Source organism: Canis aureus, chromosome 3, assembly GCF_053574225.1.
Source record: "Canis aureus isolate CA01 chromosome 3, VMU_Caureus_v.1.0, whole genome shotgun sequence".
Lineage (NCBI taxonomy): Eukaryota > Metazoa > Chordata > Mammalia > Carnivora > Canidae > Canis > Canis aureus.
The window spans coordinates 16,218,760-16,241,987 of record NC_135613.1 but is presented as its reverse complement, the minus strand read 5'-3'; the positions used below and the strand labels follow the sequence as shown (position 1 = coordinate 16,241,987).

The following is a 23,228-nucleotide window of genomic DNA, read 5'->3' as shown; positions in this document are numbered from 1 at the left end:
CCAAGTCCACGGACTTCCAACCCAGGTGGGCACATCCTGTATCACCTGACATGATCCTTTCCCCACTCTGAGTACAGATGAATTGACCAGGTCCGCTTATACCTGAGCCAGGAGCAGTCAACCCCAAAGTCTAGACTGTGATTTACCAACACTAAGGAAGACTCCTAGCTTTGGAGTCTTGCACTAGGGAACTGGGAGATGTACCCTAAGCCTCCTGCAGCAGCGGGTAGCTCATGAAGAGATGCCACGAGGTAGAGTTGTATGTCATGAAGAGCTCTTGAGACTCAAACCACTACTACTAGGATATTTAATAACAAAACTCATGCAAGTACTTGAAGACTGTAGCTTACCAAAGCATTGAAAACAAGAACAAGTTACACTCGGTGTCTCATCTTAGCTGTCATTTTGGAAAGTGGAAAGAGAATTTGGAAACATTTCAAGGATGGAACAGGGGAATATGGCATCTAGACTGGAATCCTGGGTGCTGACTGGCATAGCCTAGCCTTCTTTTCCTACCAAAGATGATCTATTAGAACTAGAGGTACATTTATTAAAATGTCCAGTCCCCAAACAGAAATGTTATTGTCATAGCATCCTCCACCTGTGGATAATGTGTCTCCCCATCAGAGCTGATGTTCTATCACAAAGGCAAGTGTTTCTGAGTCACTTTGCATCAAGCACACTGTCAGCGGTGGGCAAGTGCATCGAGATGTTGTCCTTCCTCCCAAGCTGTATAAGAAGGAATGGCACAAGGACATTAGTTCCTAAGGACCCTGGAAGGGAGATGTTCTGGTTAGGAGTGACACTGCTCGCACGGAGACACATCCATCCAGAACAACTTCAACATCCAGAACAACTTCAAGTAGAAAAGTTCCTTAATACTTTAAATCCAAGATAGTTCATCATACAACAGTAGCATAGTGCACTAGGTCCAATTTTTAAATATCCAGCTATTCTAACAGAACCTGATTTGTGGGTCTAAAAATAATAATTAATAAAAACAAAATAATAGTGATAGCAGATCCCATTTGCTGAATCTCCAGTGTCACTGGCTGCGGACTTGGCATACAATCATTTTCTCAATCCATATAATACTTAAGGACTTGAAGAGTACCTCTCTACAAAAGAAGAAACTGAGGCTAAAAAAAAAAAAAAAGTCAGGTTCAAGCGTGGTCCGAGGGGTGGGAGGACCACCATTGTTCAAGAGCTGCTAGAAATGGAGAATCCTGGGCCTCAAGCCCAGGCCTAGACAAATCAGAGGCTCTAGGGGTGTGACCTGGGTATTGTGTTTTAACAAGCCCTCCAGGGGATTCGCAAGCCAACCACAGCTTAAGAAAAGAAGCACTGTTTTAAAGTAACTTTCCAAGGCCAGATAACTAGTAAGTGGCAGAGTCAACAAGCAAATGTTTGTGCTGAGTATTGGAAATGGTCCCAGCCATGCCAGGTAATTAACGAGGAGCCAGGCTTGGGCTAATCATGTGAATACCTGTAATATGGGATTCCCTGAGATCAGGACTGGGACTCAAACCCCAGTCTTCCCCAGAGCCTCTCTGTCTTAAGGGGCAAAATCCTGCATGATTAAATTCTGCTTCCTTTTTTGTGTATGGTGGGGAGCCCTGGGTGGTACCAATCCCAGTTTACTCAAGTGCTCACTTCAAGGACTCTGATTCAAGTATAAAAGATGCATCTTTTTTCCCTCCTCTATATAGATGAAAGAGAGTAAGGTTAAGACCCAATACAGCATCCAGTATGCCAAACACCAAGCTAAGTGCTCTAGACTAGTGCAAACAGAACTTTTTGGCAGTGATGGACGAGTTCTGTATCTGAGCTCCCCAATGTAATTGCCACCAGCCACATTTGGCTATTAAGCACTCAAAATGTATGACAGGAGGGACTGGATTTTTAAATCTTATTTAAATTGTAATTAACTTAAATTTAAATAGCCCCATGTGGCCAATGGCTACCTTCCATATTGGCTAGTCCAGCTCTAGATGCCTCTTATTTAAACTTTCCTTTGCTTATAAGGGCAGGGGCTAACATTATGCCCATTTTCTAGATGAGAGAACTGAGATCTATAGTGGCAAAATAATGAACCCCAGCTCACATAGCCAGTTAATGATAGGGCTATAGTCTTAACCCTGGTCTACTCTGGCTCCAGATTTACAAGGCACAAAGGCTCTCAGACGCTGTTGGGTAGGTAGGCCTGGAAGAGCCAGTGTTTGGAGCTCCGTCTCAGCACAGCCAGCAGCAATGACCCGACGGCCCCTAAAGAAGGCTTCGTCTGAGCATCTCACTCTCTAGGCAACAACCTGTGCTGGCATTCTCTTGGCAGCTATCAATGACAGAATGTTTGGACATTATGTTCCTGTTATTAAAATGCATTTTCCACTTAAAAATAAGGAGCTTCTGACACAAATGATTTATTTGAAAACAATACTACTCCTGGCAGAGAAACAGAAATAGGGGGCTTTTTTTTTTTTCTTTTTTACTGTTTCTTTCAGGATTAACTGAAGAAGAAGGAGGAGGAAGAGGAGGAGGAGGAGAGGATGAAGAAGAAGAAGAAGAAGAAGAAGAACAAGAACAAGAACAAGAAGGAGGAGGAGGAGAAGAAGAAAAGAAAAGAAAAGAAAAGAAAAGAAAAGAAAAGAAAAGAAAAGAAAAGAGAAAAGAAAAAAAGAAAAGAAAAGAAAAGAAAAGAAAAGAGAAAAGAAAAGAAAAAAAGAAAAGAAAAGAAAAGAAAAGAAAAGAAAAGAAAAGAAAAGAAAAGAAAAAAAGAAAAGAAAAGAAAGGAAAGGAAAAGAAAGAAAGGAAAGGGAAGGGAAGGGAAGGGAAGGGAAGGGAAGGGAAGGGAAGGGAAGGGAAGGGAAGGGAAGGGAAGGGAAGAAGACAGCTTGTGCCAATATTATATTCATTCTTTAATGTATATTCTTTAAAGGTCCGCCTCACCATCCTACCTCCCCCCTCCTCACTTCCATGATGAGAAATGGGTTCTAGGATCTCAGGCATGTTTGAGCAACCTCTCCCTGTCCAGACAAGGTGGGCCAGCGGGGCATACAATCCTCTCCGAATCTATCACCATATTTGAGATGTGGTGCCTCCACCCAGCAACTTCATCAAATGGCAGTCTTGAGGTTCTAGGAACCCGCTCTGCTCTTGCCTCCACCCCTGCTCTCCCATTTCCCTACCACGGGAGGTGGTGTGGTACATGACCTTGCCCTCTGTGAACATATGTGTAGTGTCACCCTGGGGAGGTGGCTCACCCTCTCTGAGCCTCAGCAATCTTCAGGGTAAAATGGGAAAAGCAGTGACTTACATGGGGCTGCCCTGAGCACCTGACCCTGTGCCTGGCCTATAGGCCTATAGGCCTAATCTGGTCTGGAAAAACCTGAGTTACCTCCTTTCTAGCCCTCGGTCAAAATCCTGATCCTCTTAAGCCTATTTCAGATTCAATCTTATTCACCAAAAATGTCTCTGCCCTCCAAGTTTACATGTGTTTTCCTAACTTATAGATCCCTGTCTATGCTTATACTAGTTCAAGGATTTGCATTACAGTTCTTTTACAATCATCATATTTTTGGCATGGGCTGTGGGCATTGACTTGGCTTCCTGAGCATTCCACCATTGCTTTCCCCATCTTTTCCTTCCATGTTGCAACCAGCACAGGGATCCATACATGATAGGTATTCACATAAATACTTGTTGAACTGAATGCCTGTAAAGTTTGAGGTCAATCTATAATAAGCAAATCCATCCATCCATCCACCGATTCATTCACTCATTCATTTTCTTGTTTACTTAATATTTATTAAGCACCTGCTGTACTCACTAAGTGTCAGGCATGGGTGCTGGTACTCAGAATGTAGAGGGGCCAGGAGAAACTAAACCCTAAGCCTTGGGCAGCCCGGGTGGCTCAGCGGTTTAGCGCCACCTTCACCTCAGGGTGTAATCCTGGAGACTCAGGATCTAGTCCCACGCAGGGCTTCTTGCATGGACCCTGCTTCTCCCTCTGCCTGTGTCTCTGCCTCTCTCTCTGTCTCTCATGAATAAATAAATAAAATCTTTAAAAACAAAAAAACCCTAAGCCTTTACAACATTCATCTTCCAGCAGGGGAGGGGGAGGGGGCGTTTACCAAACCAACAGATAAAACAGAGGAACTGTGTCCCTCCATATGTGCTAAGGAGAAAAGTAAAGCAAAATTCAGGAAGAAAATCTGTAATTTTAAATAGGGCAGTCAGCAACCGCATCCCAGAGAAGGGGATATTTGAGCAAAGATTTGAAGGAGATGAGAGCGCTACTTTTTCAATATAAAATTAATTTGGAAAACAGGAAATTGGAAGCCAAAGAAATGCTTGGTTCTCTACTCAGAAGAATATCATAAAGAAAACAAAACACTTATTTCCCCGGCTAACTGCAGTTCCCATTATTTCATCAAGGTTATTACCAGCCGATGCTGGAATTAACTTTCTGGATACTTATTATGTTCCAGGCACTACCCAAGCACTTTATATATCACCACCAAGAGCAAAGGTCTAGGCTGAGGATGGAAAAATGCCTGCAGACCCCAGGCAGGAATCGGAAAGGGCTTAAGGTCGCATGCACAAGAGGGAGTGGTGGGGACTGCGGCGACCCGAGAACAGCTGCCCCACCTGGCACAGACCACAGACCGCCGCTGCTCAGCTACGGACGATCAACAGGCTCAGGACTGTTTGATCTTCTGCCTTTTCGAAAGATGGTCAAAAGCTGGATTTGTACATGAAATTTTCCGATTTTAAAATGCTCCCAGGCAATTTAAAAAACATCATGTGGACCCAAAATTGTTCAAAATATATTTTCAGGACATATTTGGTTTCCAACCTCTGGCATAGAGAGGCAATGAGTAGACAGAGGAACCCAAAACATTTGCAGGGAGCCTGTCACCTAGCCACTACCCTTAACCCTGAGGCTGAGTATAATTCGTATTTAAAAATAGCCTGACTTCTGGGGACCCCTTGTGTGTCTGCCCAGGGGACAGTGGGCTTTGGGATCTGGGAAACACAGCGTCCTTGCATGTGGATGGAATATGCTGCCCACTGGGATCTGAATGCAAAAACAGCTGATCATTCATTAAAACAATACAAGTACTTTTGCTTGCTTATTGGCTTTTTTTTTTTTTATCTACTTGCACTCTACCAATAAAAATGCATTTGGCAAAATCATCCAGAGGAAACACTGTCTTTATTCAAAACTGTTTTTCTTCCCCTCTCACTTGATATTTCTAAATTATCTTATCAATAATGTATTAAAGTAATACTCAAAAATGGAACAATACTGCACCTTTAAGAAAATATTATTTTTCCTGAGGTCCTATCAAGGTAAATTTCATCAGTATTCAAAGAATGAGCAAAGCACTTCAACAATTTATTTCAATAAAAGAAGACTTAGCTGAAAGGAGTATAAATGATGAGAACTTGCTTTAAACTGATTTATTCCCTGCAGCAATAAAAGGAATGTTTCTTCACTCAGCTGTTTAATATGCAAATATGCAGAACATCCAGCCCCTGACAGCACATCATTAATAAAACCTTGCACTGAGCAGAGCGCCCGATATTTCATTCTGATGAAAATACATGATGATGATTTTAGACTGTAGACTTTTAGAGTAGGAACAATGTGCTTTCCTGGTGATGAAACCCTACTTGTCACGGGAGCAGCGGGGGCGGGGGGGCGGGAGGGATGGCACACAGAAGCTTTCTGCAGAAGCCATCCCACTTCTGCAACAGGAAGTCCCCAGGTAAAGAGAACACTAAATCCTGAAGGCCAGTGACCATTCATGCAACCAAAACCCAAATGACAAGATATGAACAAAACTCAGGAGAGTGACAGGGATGGTGGGGAATTGGGGGGGGGGGGTAAGGACTGAGACTTACTTCCTTTGGGAGTGGTGGCATGCTAATTTTTAGGATTTGTTTCAGTACGTAGGAAAAGTCCTGCTCAATGTGTTTGACGCTACTTTTCTATCCATATGAAGTACACAGCAAGCTATCTAAGGACACAGGGCTCAGTGCTCCCCACCCGGTCACCTCCCTTGATTTGCTTGTGGATTAGCAACTTCTGAATTACTCTCAGACTCTTAAGACGAGCAAAGTGAGGACAGTAGAAAATAGTCCTTGTATACTTGATCATGTGTTTTCTCTTTCATTATAATCCTGGATTGATGTTAACAATACATGGCAGGACTATAAAGTCTCAATTTTTTCTCCCTTCTTTATATTTTTCAAATTGTTTATAATAGAGTATGCCATATGTATGATGAGAAAAAATCATGTTTTTAAAAATGTAATTTTTTCTGAAGTCATTCATGAGCTAGTGCCCAGGGACTTACAAGATTGTGAGCACTAGGGAGGATTCTATCTCCCAGCATCTTGGACCTCGCCATAGACCCCTTTGCTTGTTCTCAAAATAAGTATTTGTTAGATGGTTCAATAAATTACTAGTTGTAAGTGCATAGAACAGTGCCTGGAACATGGCAAGCCCACAGAAGTATTTGTTAAATAAATAACCAATAAGTCAGATTAAATATTTAATCTATTTTAGTTTGCAGAGGTGAGTTTCCTGTAAATATTACCTATTTAAGTAGGTGGGGAATAATTTTCCCATTTTTATATTAAGCTTAGTACCCTGCACGGTTCCTCTCAAAAGCGCAACCCCCGCTTAGAGAACTTTTGGATTAAAATCCCAATCCCAGAATCCCACTTGATTCTATGTGATCTTGGGCAAGTCACTTGCCTCTAGAAACTCTGCTTTCCTCATCTGTTAAGTATGCGTAGTAGTGATCATACTTATTTTGATGAGCGTTTTTGAGGATTCAGAGTGATCATCTATGTAAACACCTGGTACAGTGCCTGGCCTAGAGTGGAGGCTCACGCTCACCATTTATTAGGCACCTCCTAAAAACTAAACACTTTACATATATCAATGTTAGTCTGCATGACAACTCTTCAAGGTAAGTGCTGCTAGCCGTGTTCACCAAGGGGAGGCTAAGAATAGATGACATGAATGATACCACACAGCTTGGTCTTGAACCTGAGTCAATCTGTCACCAAAGCTTATGCCATCACATCAGCTTTACCAAAGATCTGCTTTCTTCCAGATCAAAAAAAAAAAAAAAAGAAAGAAAAAGGTCGGGTGCAGTGATTGTTCAAAAATATATGGAGAGTTTCCATTCATTTACCTCTAGTTTCCAGCTACAATTCATGCTGCTAAACTTTCCCTGGATTATTATTTTTAATAAAGTATTTAAAAACAATGTAGGTTATGGGGCAGGAGGCGGGAAGATAAAGGCAGGTGATCATGAGGATACCCTAAGGAAATGATGAGGTTATGGGGCAGGAGGCAGGAAGATAAAGGCAGGTGAGGTTCCCTGTGGCCGCATTATTTCAAAAGTTGGTTCATAAGAGAAAGGCCGTATGATATCTGTAACTTGTGAGATTGTCCTCAATTTTAGACAACTTGAGAAGGAGACACCCGCGAACTTGTTCCTCATGTTTGTGATGGCTCCTCTTTCAGAAAAGATGAGCCAGCTGAAAGCCGTCCCTTGCAGATGCTTCCTCCCCACACACACCCACTCTGCTTCCCCCTCTCTCTGCCCTGATGTACTCTTTATCCAACCAAAGAATAACTCTCTGTGCCAAAGGAAAGAGGACTGTTGGATTTTATTTCCAAATATTTCAATTATAAATCAATCGTTTAGCAAAATTCAATGAAGTTTGCAAAATTTCCCTTTGAATCGGCTCCCACTGAGAATCGAAAAAGTCTTGGGGGCAAGATTTCAAGTGGTCTCTTGCAGGTTTTAGTAAACTTCTCCAAGCTAGTACTTTCCATGTTTCTGATTTTATGTGCTCAGTAATACGCCCTCATAACTCAAATGGGATGAACCAATTAAACATTTCCCTGTAGTCTTTAAAATAGCTGCTCTTGGCATGTTTTTTGCATGGCACAAACCTCTGCGGGAGGATACGATAGAAATCTTGCACTATTTAAATATAGAATTGGGACATCAAAGAAAGGGTTGTATTGAAATAACATGGATAATTAAGGAAGTGGAGAACAGTAATAACTGATTTACATAAAATGCTAATGAGTCTCTTGACTTGTTTGGCAATTTGCACTTTAGGCTTGGTAACTGTGGCTCCAAATTTATGATCTAATTTTTATTTTAATATTTTCTTTTAGCAAGTTGTAACCAACACTAATGGGCGCCTGCCAACGTTGAACTTCTTCGGCCTTCCACCACCCAGAAGCTTCTTTTCCCTGGATCAAGCGCGTTGGGCTTGGGGATGTCACGGGTCCGGGAGCTTCCTGGACGTCCTGGTGCAGTCGGGTTCCTTTGGAGCTAACGGGGCCCGTGTCATTGGTGTCGCTCCAGATGATCAGTGGCATTCAACATATGCACGGCTGGCAGAGCCACCCGGGCTGCGAAACTGGGAAAACGAGTGCGGCATCACGGAGGCTGAGCCTTTCCCTGCACGGCCGGCTCCCCGTTATTCAGCCCGGGGCAAGGCGCCCGCTCGCTCGGGGTTAGCACGTGCGGTTCCCTGGTACCTCTCGCTGCCGAGAAGAAATTATATGCTCTGCAAACTCCTGTTTTATTGTACTCGTGTACGGAGCTCGCCTTGCAGGGCCACAGCCTCCCATGAATACGAATGAGGGTTGGCGCTGCTCCTCCGGGACCCGTGTGCGCGCTGACCTTCAGCGTACCCTATTTCCCTCCGAGCCTTCGAAGCGTGATCCACTGCTTTCTCTGGCCATTCCCCCTTCACCCCATTGATGGGCTTCAGAGCTACTTAAATTCCCAAGCCCTGACGCGCTGCGGCGCTGACCAGGGCTCCGGCTCGCTCTCTTATGGATTGTACAAGGTCACCGCTGGGGAGAGGGAGGCGGCAGGCAGAGCATTTATCAGGATGTATTGCTTTACTTTTTCTATCCATCACCAAGGCGATGATTCTATTTTAGTGAAAATCCATTGAACTCCGATCAAGTCAGATGGCTGTTATCATTGGAAACTCAAGAGCTGTCAGGCCGTAATCGGTACAAATGCCGGACCCTGAAATGGGGGGCTCGGGGACGGTGATGGCCTCGTGGGGATCTTTTGTGGTCAGCCTTGGATTTAAAAATCTCATCCGATCATTTTCTTTTAAGTACTTTTTGTTTCAGCTCCTCGGGCTGTAAGTGATAAAATCTGGTTATGCAAGGTAGAATGAACCGATTACAGGCCATTTAGGGATAGTTTAGAGACACAATGGTTTCTCCTGTCCTGCCACACCGCTTACTGTGGTCCTAATACCCTAATAACCGACCCATCAGAATACCGACGTGCACCTGAACGATCACGGAACCCTGAACACAAGGAGTGCACACACACACTCCCGTCTTAGTAGAAACCACCAAACTTTAGCTACACTGTTTTGGGGTCTCCACATATAAATTTTCCGATCACCACACTTCGCTATAGGATTCAATGCTACGCAGCACTTCCACCTGCCTGGTTATATGTGTATGATAAATGTCCCTACTTCCATCCGCATGTGTTTGGGAAGGTTCGGGTCTACAGTTATCATGTTGAATGTGGGGCTTGAGGGGGGCGCGGAGATAGAAAAACGAATTCCGAAGCTCCCTGAAAAATTCTTTTGGGCTTGTCTTCTGGTTATGGATTTAATTAAATCTGACATGTGAATAAAATCATTTAAGCATATTTGCCGCCCTGCCAGTATTCTAAACTTTTACTAAAACGGGGTTGGGGGGTTTGTGAATTACAAGGACAGAACGATTTTCGATCTGGGGTCCTGTAGCGCCAAGTGATACTTAACTCTTAATTGTCCAAAAGTGCATTATTTTCCCTGTAGATTGTAAAGGACATTAGCTCCTCCACCACCCCAGTGGAAGGCCATTTGCTGCTTGGGTGGGCCAGAAAGGGACGAAGGAAGGCACCCCGACGCTAATTGTCTGCACGTGTTGGTCTCACCACTTTTTAAAATGTAAAGCAATCTTTCCGTGTATTTTCTATTTTGCAATCCATATCTTTATTCCTCTTTATTAGTGAGGGTAATTGAATATTGACTGTGCATCTTAAATACATTTTCATCCTAAATAATAGTGACAAAAATAAGCCCAGGTATTTATTGGTCACTTACTGTGAACCAGGCTTTGTGGTAAGTCCTTGATATATGTTGCCTCATGTAAGTCTTAAAACCACCCCTATATGAGACAGGGGCAGGTGCCCGGGTGGCTCAGCCGGTGAAGTGCCTGCCTCCAGCTCAGATCATGATCCTGGGATCCTGGGATCAAGCCCCCGTCAGGCTCCCTGCTCAGGGTGGAGTCTGCTTCTCCCTCTCCCTCCTCTGCCCCTGACTCATGCTCTCTCTCTCTCTCTCTCTTTCTCTCACTCTCTCTCTGTTAATTAAATAAAGAAAATCTTTTTTGAAAGTCCATAAATGAGACGGGGCATGTCCACTGACAGAGGAGGAACCCGGGCCTCTGAGGGTACCAGCAATTCACCCGATTATCACAAGATTCAGTAGTGGCAGCTGTGCCATGATACTACTGATGGCCACCCTCCAGAGCTGTATTAAACAGTACCTGAGGCAGTTCCCTAGGGTGGCAAACTAGGAGGTTTGAAATTCATCATCTTGGAGCTCGGGAGGCCAGAAGTCGGAGCCCAAGTGTCGACAGGGATGGTGCCTCCTGGAGGCTCTAAGGGAGACGCAGTCTCAGGCCTCTGTCCCAGCTACTGCTGGTTGCTGAAGAAGCTCCACTATAGGCTCTGCCTCCATCCTCATGTGGCCTTCTCACTGCGGGTCAGTTTCTGTCTGTTATAAGGACCCGCTCCTTGGATTTGCAGCCCACCTACAGTTACATCTGTAAAGACCCAATCTGCAGGGCGCCGGGGTGGCTCAGGTAGTTTCAGCATCCAACTCTTTATTTGGGCTCAGGTCATGATCTCAGGGTTATAGGATTGAGCCCCACATCAGGCTCTGTGCTCAGCATAGAGTCTGCTTGTCCCTCTCCCTCTGCTCCTCATCCTGCTCTCTCTCTCTCTCTCAAGTAAATAAATAAATAAAATCTTCTTTTTTTTTTTTTTTTTTTTTTTTTTTTTTTAAAGACCCTATTTGCAAGGAGAGCTGTATTCTGAGGTTCTGGATAGCCAGGAATTTGAGTAGAGGAGGGCACATCATTCAACAGAGTTCAGCATCCACCTGGACTCCAAATCTGGGACTGCTGGGCCCTGAAGGATGTCTACAGGACCATAATGCTATAATCCTTATTGAGAGGGCGACATGATTGCCAGTCACGTGCCTGTGATTCTTCCATACATTTCTCAGAACTACCATACGGCAAGGCACCAGTGTGGCGCGCTGCGTCGTGATGATCACTGTGATGTCACTGCGTACTTGCAGGATAAACCAGCATCGTGAGAGAGCTGGGAAAGGTGTTTCTTTCCTGATCTGGGAGAGAGCCAGAAGAGCCAGATGCACAGAAAAACATCCAAGGATGTAACCCTGGGTAAAGAGTGGCTGGCGAATCATCACAGGCTGCCTGGCCTTCCTAAACCCTGGTGGGCCTGGCTGTGGTTGGCCCTGGAACCACTGGAGGGAGAGAACCAGGGCCAGGCCAGGGGTGGGCAAGGCCTCATCTGTACTCTGCTGACATAGAGAAGCCCTGACATCGGAGGTGGAGTTTCCACCAGAGGCAACGAGGAGTAGGAATTTTGAATTCCTGGCCACAGTTCATTCCTCCTTCCTTCCTCTGGCTTCGGGGGGAGGGGCAGTGAGAGGAAAGTAAGCCAAATAACAGGTCAATATTATTGGTGGGGAGGCAGGAAGGGAAAAAAGCAGCATTTCCAGAGGATTTGTTCTAATAATAAAATTCTGTTGATGAAATAGTGGTACATGCACAAGAGAGAAATGGAACATAGGGGAAACTTTATCCTTCTCTTCAAACGAAATCTTATTAGAGATTATTTGGAATAAAGACGTCTTTCGAGTCACTGCGATCATCAAAACGGGTTACACAGGATGTAAATATCAAGGGGGAAAATATAGAATGAACTAAAATCAACTGCCCAGTAAATAACAGCTAGTTTATAGCTAAAACCAGCAAAAATTCTCATACTTTTGGAATGCAAACAAGTGGCATATGTGCGTTAGACAGTTTAGACTGCCTCATTTGACCTTTTCCACCACCCTGCTGGGTCACAGTTCTCAACCTCAATATTCTGGCATTTAGGGCTGGACTGTTCTTTGTGGGAGGGGCTGCCCTAGGCATTGTAGGATGTTGAGCAGCATCCCTGTCACGACCCACGAGATGCCAACAGCACCTCCACACCCTGGCTGCCACAACCAAAAATGCCTCAGACATAATGAAATGTCCTCTGAGGGGTAACATTGTTCCAGGATGCCACTGTTCTAGCTGAGAACTCGGAAAGTTAAAAACGACCTTTCTAGGATTTACAACTACGTACTAGACACCCGTCTATCCCACCAACTGGTAGAAGCTGTCACAGGAGACACAAATTGTAGAAGGGAGGGAAAGGCCATATTCCTGCTTCTTTGAAGCTTCTCCTTCTAGCAAGTCAGAGCATGTGCAAACAGAGTTTTCCCTGAGTGGTGGCAATAGGGCCGGCCACAGCGGAGGTTATTCATCTGGCTTGGCTGCAGTTGTGGCTTCCATGGTAGGAGTGCCCTGGGGGGTTACGTCTGAGTTTTTCAGGGAGCCATTCTTTTTTTTTTTTTTAAGATTTTATTTATTTATTCATGAAAGACACAGAGAGAGGCAGAGACACAGGCAGAGAGAGAGAGAAGCAGGCTCCATGCAGGGAGCCCGATGCGGGACTTGATCCCCGGTGTCCAGGATCACGCCCTGGGCTGAAGGCAGGCACCAAACCACTGAGCCACCCAGGCGTCCCACGGGAGCCATTCTTGGAGAGGACCGACTTCAAAGTCACTCCTTCAGTTTTTCCAACAAATTTGTAAGCACCAAATTGCTTTCATTAAATTCCTTCCTGTATACAGATTATAGAGAGGTTCCCATTTCCTACACCAAGCCCTGATGTTACTATCACATGTCCCATCAGGGAGACTCAGGCATGCTCTGAAGACGCCCAAGTCTGGGCCATCGCTCTGCTAAGAATGCACTTCCTACCTTTCTTCCCCCACTGCTCAGCTTCCCAGAGCAGTCCACCTGCCAACACTCATTTAGATCCCAAGACCCATCTTATGCATGGCCTTCTCTATAATAAAGTTTCCTCCGCCAAACTGCTACCTCCTCATCCTCCCACACCCTCACCCACACTTGGCAAAGATAACTCCTCCTTTCCCCCTCTCTCCTACATTCTTGGTACCTTTGTTATTGCACTTAGCACAGTGAACGCTCTAACTGTAGGTTCATGTGCCTTGTCCCTAACTAAACTGTAGGATCCTAACTCTTTCGTAAGCTCCGGGGCCTCACTCGAGCTAAGTGCATGGTGAAGGGTGGTTAAATGAAGAATATATAAACAAATGAATGGATGGAACCTTGATATATCATCCCTGTTTATCTAATGACATTTTATCTCATGGTCCTCACCCTTGAAATTCTTATGGAATACCCAAGGGGAGCCAAGACTAATACAACAGGAAAGATATTAAGCTGTGTGGTTCTGATGGGTAGTGTATTAAGAAGAGCTTTGGCTGAGCACAGAGCAGAGTCTAATGTGATGGAATCAAAATGCACATCCTCGACACCAGTGAAAGACTCATATGGAAGAACAGAAAGGGGCCAAGTGGCTGAGGCCTTATAGAATAGGCAATCAAGGTTCAACGTGATAGGAAAGATAGGGAGACAGAGACAAAAGGGAGATTGCTCAGATGAGTTCAGTACAACAACAGAACCTAGGAATGGGACCCTAATCTGTACCCTGTTATCTCCATCATTATTATTTTTACTTTGCTACAAAAAAACCCCACTAGAACCCAGAAAAGTATATTTATATTGAGATAACCTAATAAATAACAAGGTCAACCTGTCCAAGCATAAATATGGTATTAAAAGAGACAGATAACTCTGCTTCTACAAAGATGGTCTGCTATTAGGAGGAGAAACCTAAAATTTAAATGCCAAAGATTGGTAGAGAAGTTCACCCATGGATTCTCAGGAAAGCTGTCGGCAAACGAATAAAGCAGTATTTTCTCTCCTATTAAAGAGAATAAGAAAATGTATATGCAATGGGCTTCACAAGAGTGGAATACAGTTCTTTTCATGATAGACTAGATTGGTATTAACCACTGATGTAGGTTATTAAAAGCTATGGCCCTTGTGAGCCTATTTTTAATTAAATATGAGAGCAAACCCTGTTGCACTGTTTTCCATGGTAGAGGTTGTAGGGTGGTGGCATTGCAGTGAAGACACCCCTGGCAGGAGGGGTTTGGGCACCTGCTCCCTCAGTCACCAGATGAGTGACACTGAATAAATCACCTACTTGCTATGACGCCTCAGAAATATTTGCAGAGAGCTTACTGTGCTGAGCATGGTGCTGAGCACTTCAGATAAACCACGTTACCTATGACCATGCTCTGTGACCAGCAATATCACTGTGTCCATTTCACAGACTGGGAAACTGAAGTACAGTGAGGGCAGCCCACGGTCACAGAGCTTTGAAGCTTTGACAGATAGGACTGAAGTCAAGGGTTTCTGACTCTGGAGATGACACACTTCTCCACTTTAGAGTCCATCAGAGACAGCTCTGGATAGAGCCACTAATCAAGGCACCATTTTGTGAAGGGTCAAGCCATGCTGGATCTGAGCCCCAGACACCCACCCCAGCATGGGCTGCCTCGATCAGAACTCCTGGCATTGTGACATACCACACTGCATCCTTGTTTCAAATCCACTGAGTCAGCATCTTCTGGGACTTTTCGTGGCAAAGGCTGTCCCGATCCATACAGGATTGCTACCAGGAAAGAACACTTACTGGAAACTCCCTTAGTGAGAAGGCTGGATTAAGGGTCCTGCCCACACTTGCTCACCTACTTCTCACAATCACTTGATGAGCAAGGGGCTAAATGCTACTTTTGGCGCCATTCTCTGGAAAAGGAAGCCAAGGCTGAGGAGTTTATGTAATAGGATCAAGGCTGCACAATCGGTATGGCCAAGCCCCCTGGCTTCTCCCCACTTTCTCAGGGAACACCCAAAGACTGTTTGCCAAACCCTGTCGAGGTGCTTTAATACACCTGGCATAGCACCTGCTACGACCTTATGAAGACAGGCTATTTTTTCTGTTTGTGAAAGACCAATTCTCTCCAACACAATCTCTACTTGTGGAACTGAAGGTGGCAGGGGCTGCTGGGGAGGAGGGAGAGAGAGAAAACTATTATTTTAGAGGTGAATAAATTCAAGAAACAAGTGTGGGAAGATTCTGTACTCACAACCCCCATGATAATGACATAAGGGACTTTTAATTCAGATAGCAGTTGGGTTTTAGGGTTAGAGATAACATAAACATCACCCAACTTCCCTAAGACCCTGTAAAGCCCCTTTTTTATGGAAATGTCACCCCCTGGACATTAATACGGCCTTAGGAGAATCTGTCCTCTGGCTTAAATCTGAATCTACTATGGAGCTTCCTTAGGAAGCCTTCTTAGGACGCTGCATGTCACAAGAATTAAAAGCAAACTTTTATCTCTCTGTTCTAAATCTCCTCTTTTCAATCACTAATCTCTCCAGGAAAGAACACAACCAAACAGCCCCATTAGGTAAGAGGCAGATAGAACTGATGTAAATCCCCCTGAATTAATGGGCCTGCTACTACTCCCCACAATGGCCCTTCCCAAGATGACCTTGACAATCAGCAGATCTTGTTTGTCTGCATTTTCCAAAGACTCAAGGCCCCACTCACAGATGAAGGAATCTGCTTAAGTTCTCAGACGGGCACCCCCCTCAAAGGCTCTAGAGGCTAACTGAAATTTACTGACATTACAGATCTTAAAAATGATTTAAAAAAGAAAAAGGCAGGGGCACCTGGGTGGCTCAGTGGTTGAGCGTCTGCCTTGGGCTCAGGTTGTGATCCTGGGATCGAGTCCTGCATCAGGCTCCCTGCAGGGAGCCTGCTTCCCCCTCTGCCTATATCTCTGCCTCTCTCTCCGTGTCTCTCCTGAAAATAAATAAAATCTTTAATAAATTAATTAATTTTTAAAAGGGCAAACTGCAATATCTCAACCTGACAAAATGGACTATAAGTGTGTCATGAAATAACCTATTGTTCTGGGGATTTTTTGCCCTGGAGGTCAAACGAGGATCCTTCTGTGCCTAATGATGGGTATAAGGAGTCATCATGGGCCAGGTGATGCCAGTGTAACACGTAACCCTCCAAATCTCAGTGTCTTAAGGCCACGATGCAGAAGCACAGGATATTTCTCTATGGCCATCTTGGGTCAGTTGGGGCTCTTGCCTGGTCCTTCCTCCAGGACCCGCAGTGACAGAGCAGCTGGTGTCTGGAACACTGCCGGTCAGCATGGCAGAAAATATGGTGCGGCATGCTCTGGGCTCTTTACGTTTCTGCCTCGAGAGACACAGGTCACATCCACTCAGATCCCATGGGTCGAAGCAACTCACGTGGCAAGGGGTACAGTCACACCGTGTACCCACGGGAACCTCACAATGGGTGAGGACACGTCAGGGGTGGGCGAACACTTCTCTAGGGGCCCCGAGCATGTGTGTATCAGGATCGGAAGTCACGTGTGTAGCAGAATTCAGCCCGTGGCCCCAGAAGCCCTTTGCCCACTGGGATACATGTTGCCCCCAAGAGGGGCTCACTCCTGCAGTAACCCACGCCAACTCAGAAAATTCTACGAGGCCCTGGCCTCTGCTATCTTTTGTCCCCATCACGTTTCCCTAATAGATGACCCTACCAATTCCCATTGGCAGCCCTTTGTAGTGTAATGAACAGGATGCAGGCTGATGAATGTGGCCACTGCACAGAAAACGTCAGTTCTTTCATTAAGCAAACCTTCCCAAGTTCATTGTATTGAACCAGGGTTTAGGCTATTAGGCTGACACATGACAGAGCCAATTCTAGTCACATTGTAAGTGCCTATTCATGTTTGGCAAATTCTGTTTTACGCACATGCACACATTTAGAATTGGACTCTTGTTGCCTGCAACTTTTTCCCCCCTTGAAATCTATTTTCCTATTTTTAACTGTTAATAATTAAGAAAAATCCCACTTTAATAACAGAGCCTCAACAAGCCTAATTGAGAGAGAACATAATGGATCGCCATAGCGGGTTTCTATTCTGCTGGCCACCGACATGCTTGCTCTTCCCAGATGCACTGATATTGATATACCGTGTTCATTTGTGGAAGGGGGAAAAAATAAAATATTTACGCACATAGTTTTGACACTGCTGGCTCTTCTTTCTGCTTGCATTTTAAAAGAAAACATCACTTACAAGCTCGGAATCCCTGCTAGTGAAGGAGACAGGATTAAAGGCATCATTCTAGGGCACAGGCTATGAATGAGCCAGCCTGACAGAGGTAGAGGCTCAGAGCATCCAGAGCCAGGAGCCCTGGCTGCTTTATCCCCAAACAGCCACTTCCTACGCAGACAGTCAATCTATAATACTCAGGCAGCAGGCGTGCTGTGGGGGCCTCCCGGGTGGCTGGCCCACACTGGGTATCGGGACGTAGACAGGACTAGGCCTGTGGTAAACTGGGAGGCAGGCCATCGATTACATTCCAGTGTCCTCAGCAGGATGATGTGTCCTCAAGGCAGCCTCTTCTCTCCCTCTCCATTCTCATCTCATGTCATAAGTCGCCATCGTTGCTCTCCGAGACTCTGAGCTGTCCCCAACTGGCCCTGCAGCTCCTGCTCTCGCCTCCTACAGACTGCAACCACATCTTTTTAAAACTGTGATTAAAATCATGTCATACTTTGCTTACAAACTTCAAAGGGCTTGCATCACAAACAGAATAAAATCCAGGCTCCTTACAACAGCTTTACGAGCTGGCATTTGCCTCCCTCTCTGACCTCATTGCCTGTCGCTCCAACTGGCTCCAACCATAATGGCTGCCTTCCCTCCCTTGAGCAAGTAAGTCAAGCATATTTCCACCACAGGATCTTTGCACTTGTCATGCCTCTGGTTGAAATTCTCTTTGGTGAGGATGAGGATGCGGAATGGGGAGTGACTGCTACTGGGCATGGGTTTCTTTCTGGTGGATGAAAATGTTCTGCAATTAGTGGTGATGGTTTTACAACTTTGTAAATACATTGAAAACCACTAGATATATGCAGTATATACGTAAAATGGTGTACACTTTAAAAAGGAGAGCATTATGGTACTGAATTCTATCTCAATAAAAAAAATAAAATGGTGTTTTTTTCACTTTTGGGATTATGTTTCCCCAAGACTCTGGCTTCTGCTTTCTCATCTTCTCTTGCTCTCCTGCTGGCTCACTCAGATGGAAGCCAGCTGCCATGTTGCAAGTTGCCCTTTAGAGAAGTCCATATGGCAACACTCCACAAAGAACAGCTGATAAAGGAACTGAGCCCCTCAGTCCAACAACTGCCAAAAACAACAACAACAAAAGAATTCTGTCGAGAACCATGAATGTGACCTTGGGAGCAGACCCTTCCCAGTCCAGCCTCTTGACTGCCACTTATGAGAGATGCTGAACCATGCCTGGATCTGTCATCCGTGAAAAGGGTGATGTGACCAAAGCGTGTGGTTTTAAGCCAAAAAAATAAAAACAAACAAATTTTAAAAAGCCTTCTTCCGAGTCCCCCAGTTCTAAAGAGTTGGGAGACAAGCTTACTTACAAAGGTCTGACCCCTTCCACCACTCTGCCACTTTGCTGTATTCATCATCCCTAATCCCAGGATTTCTTTCTGGGGGCATGATGCTCCTGGCATAGTACGTGCTCGAGAAAGTCTTATAGAACTGAGTCAGATTTTCTAGTTCTTTTTTTCTTTGCACGAAGCTAGAAAATGTTCTCAACAAGAAGGAAACAAAGGAGAGTAAAATATGCACATCCCATCGAGGTCTACTCTTTTCCAATCCCTTGTATGCTGATTACATTCCCACCAAGGCTCTCAGTGAAGGCTGGTGACCTTGCCCTGACCCTGTGACAGTGACGTTATTCTATGTACAGACAAGAGGTAGTTCTAAGATCTGGCCTTGGCTGTACTAACCTCTCTTATTTACTGGACAAGCCATCATCCGAGCAGCCCCCTTTCCTGCCCCGTGCTTTCCAATGAAGCGCTCAATCCTAACACATGGCAAATCCCAAAGTTAGGGAATCAATTTATACTATTAGAAGGCGACTTTGTTCCAGAAACAATTCACAGGGACCCTTCCCAAAGCTTTTCCTCAAACAGCCCACACACAGAGCCTGCTCCCCGCCCTGCTGCAACATGTCTCATTCAAGAGAGATTTATTACAGGGCTGTCAACACAATCCCACCTTTACGGAAAAAGATAAAAATAAGAAACACCTTACAAGAAGATGCCGTGGCGAAAGCTAAATCATAAATGTTTGATAAGGAATGGTCAAATCCAGACAAATAACTGTTCAATCCCACTTTGTATTAAGCAGATAAAGTCATACAGAAAATCAATGTGATGTATTGAAAGGGAGAAAAAAATTGCCAAGCTTGGGTATTGGGCTACATGGTGTTATGAAGTAGTCACTTCGTAAGAACCTGATAATACGATAGCAACATAAATATTTAAAAATGGGGTGCTTATTGCTGACTTGCCAGGCCTGTCAATGGCATTCCAGTTCTCTCTGCTGCTGCTGTTGCTGGAGGTAATTTCTGGGGTGACACATGGGTCCTCATGGGAGAACTGCAGAGAAAAGAAACTGATGCAACCGTTTTGGAGGACAATTTGGAAATTCCTACGAAACTAGATATTTTCAAGGCAAACATACCCTTTGTTCCAACACAGCCACTACTAGAAAGTAACCCTTCTGCTATCCTCCTTGTGCAGGTAGAAGGAATACACGTGCAGGAGTGTTTATCACCAAATTATGTGTAAAAGCAAAACATAAATTTGACCTAAATGCCTGCCAACAGAGGAATGAATAAATAAATTATAAGATGCTCATGTGATGAAATATGACGTAGTCATGGTGTGTTACGAGTTTGAGCTACATGTGCTGGTATCAAATAATCTCCAAGACATAAAAAAAAGCCAAAGCAATGAACAAAATACCTTCAATGGTTTCTGTTGCAAGCACTTTTTCTTTTTTTAAAGAAAGCTCTCCGTATGTGTATCTGATGATAAATTCACATGATGCTTCTAGAAGAATCTATAATATAATATATAATCCATGGTGGTTTCTCTTGGAGACATGGATGAGAATGAGATACGGAAGGAAAACATCTACTGTTAAGTCTTATTGAAAGGTTTGAAACTTTCACCATGAGCCTCCATTCCTTGTTCATTTCCCCTGAGTGGGGGAATAGAGCAGCAATCGCCACAACCAACACTAAAACAAGGTAACTGGAAAACCTTTTCTGGAGCTAGGAAGCCCTGGGTTGTTCCCTGAATCATCTGAGAAAGACTGAGGGATCTTTGGATGTTCATTACTACACCTCTGCCCCGGCTCCTCTCCCACCAGAAACCACAGCATGAAAGCTGGAGCGTCCTCTGGTGCAGACCAGCCTCCTCCATCTCCGGGAAGAACAGCCATGCTTCCTTCTGTTTCCCCCAAGCCCATACCAAGCCTCCTCAAATGAACTGAGCGGGTTTCTGCCAAAATGTGGGGCCTTTCACGCGCAGAAGTACATTTTAAAGACTGGCTCGCGGGGCCAGGCGACTTCTACCAGTTACCCTGTAGGGCAATGAGCTCCCGCTGATGGCATTATTTTATATAAATTGTAATTAAAAAAAAAAAGAGTAAAATGAAAGACAAAGACTTTGCAATAGTAAAAGATGAGGAAGGGTCTCCTGAACCAGAGAGTAATAAAAGCTTGCCAAACAAGCAGGTACTTACACAGAGAAGAAAAACAATCCTGGGATCACCCTGCTGAGAAGTGGGTTTGCTTTAAGGGGAAATCATAGGAAATGAAGATCAATTAACAATGTACCAATGCGCCTAAAGATGACTTGACTTTATTACACTAACAACATGTCACCTCCCTGGCAGGGGAGGCCCCTGGGACAAGAAGGCAGCTGACGAAAGGGGTGGGCAGTCTAGTGGTTTGTTCTTCTGAAGTAAACATCCACGAAGAGCCATGCTGTCTGCCTAAATAAGAAAAGTGGCTTACAAAAATGAAAGTAACTTTTTTTGATCATCCTTGACATGACACTTTCTATTTCTATATAGGTAAAGACAGGATCATGGTGATTTTTCAAATATTTTTGGTACTAGTGAACTAGGAAAAAGAGGCTCCTTTTGATAAACTAACAACTCTCCCAACCTAGCCTCCCAGACCTAGAGATTAGTACCCAGTTCACTCAAGAAACATTTGACATGAGGTCTTGAAAGCTGTTCTTCTTACATCACACTTTCCATCAGATGTCTCAAGTGTCAGGACACATCAGAACATTCTGGAGGTCTTGTGAAATAACAGGAGATGGTTGGTCTGGCTACCAGAGTTTCTGATTCAGGGGGTCTGGGGTGGGGCCACAGAATCTGCACGCCTAACAGGTTCCCAGGTGATGCTGCTGCTGCTGGCTGAGAACCCCCAGCACAATGGTTAGAAGCTTGGACTGTGGAGCCAAATGCATTTGATTTAACCCTTAGCCCTGTCACTCAGTTGTCTATGATTTAAACAGTCACTGAATCCCTGGATACCTCAGGATGCCTTATCTATAAAATAGACATACCAGTAATATCTGCCTGCACTGGGTTAAATCATGTTTCCACAAAATTCATGTCTACCTGGAACCTCAGGATATGGCCATATTTGGAAATGGGGCCTCTGCAGCTATGGTTAGTCAAAGTAAAATAACTTCATAGTGAGTTCAGGTGGGCCCTAAATCCAATGACTAGTGCCCTTACAAGAAGAGGAGAGGCTGTATGATGGTCATGTGAAGACAGAAGTCAAGACTGACTCACGCTACCACATATCAAGGAACACCAAAGATTTCTAGCACGTACTAGCAACTAGGAGAGAGGCATGGAACAGATTCTCAGAATCAGAACAGATTCTCTCTCTCTCCTTCCCAGAAGGAACCAACCTTGCCAACAGATTGTTTTCAGACTCTAAAACTGTGAGTTCTCCGTACATTTCTATTTTAAGCTACCCAATTTGTAGTGCTTTGTCACAGCAGCCCTAGGAAACTGATACATGGCCTTAAGGAATTCTTGCGAGGATTAAATTAGTGAATACCTAGCAGGTGTCTAGAGTAGGGCCTGGCACATAAGGAATAAAAGTGAAATAGTAGTTCATATTATTATTCTTTTGGTTTTACCCATACTTTCTTTCATTATTTTGGTATGAAAAATACTCTTTCTCTTGGAAAGCAAAACATCAAAACTGTAGAAAACAGTCTAGAGCAGGAATTCTCAACCAGGGATGCTTTTGTCCCCACCAAAGGGATATCTGGCAATGTCTACAGAGAGTCTGCTTTTTTAGGACTTGGGAGGCAGGCAAGCATTGCTGGCCTCCAGTGGATAGAGGCCTGGGTGCTGTTAAAACATCCCACAATGCACAGGAAGCTCCCACACACAGCAAAGAGTTGTCTGATCCATAAGTCAAAAGTGCAAGCTGGAGAAACCATTGTGAGGTGAAAAGTGAGTCACCTGATCCTTGAGTTCAGCTTCCCAAGATGAGAACAGGAGCAGTTTGTCGAGCACTACACAATGCTTCCTAAGGGAGCAGTTACCACCAACACACACAGCCTCCCCCTCTAAATAAAACTGAGTTCATAGTAATAATGAAGAATGACAACAAATCAAGAGTCTAGCATGGCCCATGGCAGGGGCTCAAGCAGCTCTTTGCCTCACCACCCAAACTACAAGAGGCAAAGCGGCCTCCATCTCCACCGGGAATCACATGCTCAGAAAATCAGGCGGGGCCTGAAATCTGTCATCAGGACCTGAGTGCACAGTGCAGAGGCCAGGGGTACTGTTGAGAAAGCTCCTGTGCTCCAGCTTTGACCAGGGTTGTGTCTTGTCTGAGAAGCAGAGGCACCTCTGGAACCCCAGTCTGTTAATTATGCTGTTTTCTCGTTTTGGTGGCAGCACTGAGCATCACAGGGGCGGGAAGT

The 23,228-nt window shown here is 44.6% G+C and overlaps 1 protein-coding gene and 1 long non-coding RNA gene across 7 annotated transcripts in view; both read right to left on the bottom strand.

Moving 5' to 3' along the window:
- WWOX (WW domain containing oxidoreductase) overlaps nucleotides 1–23,228 on the bottom strand; it is a 946,892-nt gene that overhangs the window by 452,222 nt on the left and 471,442 nt on the right. The window lies entirely within an intron of this gene.
- Nucleotides 19,634–21,628, bottom strand: LOC144304909 (uncharacterized). Its single transcript, XR_013371893.1, has 5 exons — nucleotides 21,462–21,628; nucleotides 21,007–21,258; nucleotides 20,223–20,319; nucleotides 19,939–20,073; nucleotides 19,634–19,853 (listed from the first exon to the last, which is right to left on the bottom strand). It is a non-coding gene; the product is annotated as an uncharacterized LOC144304909 (long non-coding RNA).